The 1364-nt window shown below is 43.7% G+C and overlaps 1 pseudogene; it reads left to right on the top strand.

The window, feature by feature from the left end:
* The first annotated feature begins 743 nt into the window (after positions 1 to 743).
* On the top strand, positions 744 to 861 carry LOC126199941 (5S ribosomal RNA; annotated as a pseudogene).
* Positions 862 to 1364: the final 503 nt, after the last annotated feature.

The raw sequence follows: 1364 nt of genomic DNA, 5'->3' as shown, positions 1-1364 counted from the left end.
GTGTGATTGCCTTTGTTAGGAGTTTCGCAACTGTAGATAAAATTGCAACTCTTTTAGCACCATCTGACAATATTACTACAAATGCCATTGAACGTAGTGTAACGTTTAGACTATATAGTAAAAACTCAGATACAACTGCTGTCTTTAACTCTAAGCTAGGTTTATCTGATTGTGCAAACGAAATTGCCTTACCCATTATACATAACTACAAATCCATTCCAAATATAAAATCCACAAACAATAACTTCTGCTTCTATAATCAGATAAGTGATCAAGAAATTCTGCACATAGTTACTTTAAACGTTGAACTTGTGAGGTCGATGACCTTATTTCTGCGTTTCTGAGGGAGATATCCTCATACAACATCCAAAATGACAGATAATGTGATGTGGAGAAAAGAAAAAATCAGTTTCAGACTGAGCGCCAGTTAATACAAAACTCTCTAACGATTAGAGATGTACGCTGACGTATATATTGATTTACAGCACGACGATACTAGCCCGCAGCTCGTGGTCGTGCGGTAGCGTTCTCGCTTCCCACGCCCGGGTTCCCGGGTTCGATTCACGGCGGGATAAGAGCTTTTCTCTGCCTCGTGATGACTGGGTGTTGTGTGATGTCCGTAGGTTAGTTAGGTTTAAGTAGTTCTGAGTTCTAGGGGACTGATGACCATCGATGTTAAGTCCCATAGTGCTCAGAGCCATTTTTTTTATTGACAATAAACGTAGAGTCTTAGGTTTTGAAGGGGCGACGGCCTTGCCGCAGTGGATACACCGATTCCTGTCAGATCACCGAAGTTAAGCACTGCCGGGTGTGGCCGGCACTTGGATGGGTGACCATCTGGGCCGCCATGTGCTGTTGCCATTTTTCTGGGTGCACTCAGCCTCGTGATGCCAGTTGAGGAGCTACTCGACCGACTAGTAGCGCCTCTGCTCAAACAAAACCATCATAACGACCGGGAGAGCGGTGTACTGACCACATGCCGCTCCTATCCGCATACTCAGCTGAGGACGACTCGGCGTTCGGATGGTCCCGATGGGCCACTCGTGGCCTGAATACGGAGTGCTGAGTGCTTAGGTTTTGAGAGAAATTTAATTGGAAAAGAAACCTTAAACACATGAGATCACCCAGTAAATATTCGGAACATTAACAGCCAATGCATTGACTGTATCATATATGTGAGGTCATTGCACGGTGTTGCTTTTATACACATGTTAGATTTAGTTCTGGCCAGCTAGTCCCGTTATTCCACACATTCGTATGCCGGTCCTGATAACATACGTTTCAGTGTTAAGTAGATCAAGGAAACAAACTTATGGATTTCAATGCTGAAGAAATAATTGTTAGTCTGCACTTAAGAAACGTAA

This window comes from Schistocerca nitens, chromosome 8 (genome assembly GCF_023898315.1).
Source record: "Schistocerca nitens isolate TAMUIC-IGC-003100 chromosome 8, iqSchNite1.1, whole genome shotgun sequence".
Lineage (NCBI taxonomy): Eukaryota > Metazoa > Arthropoda > Insecta > Orthoptera > Acrididae > Schistocerca > Schistocerca nitens.
The sequence above is the reverse complement of the archived record's forward strand: the minus strand, read 5'-3'. Positions and strand labels throughout refer to the sequence as shown.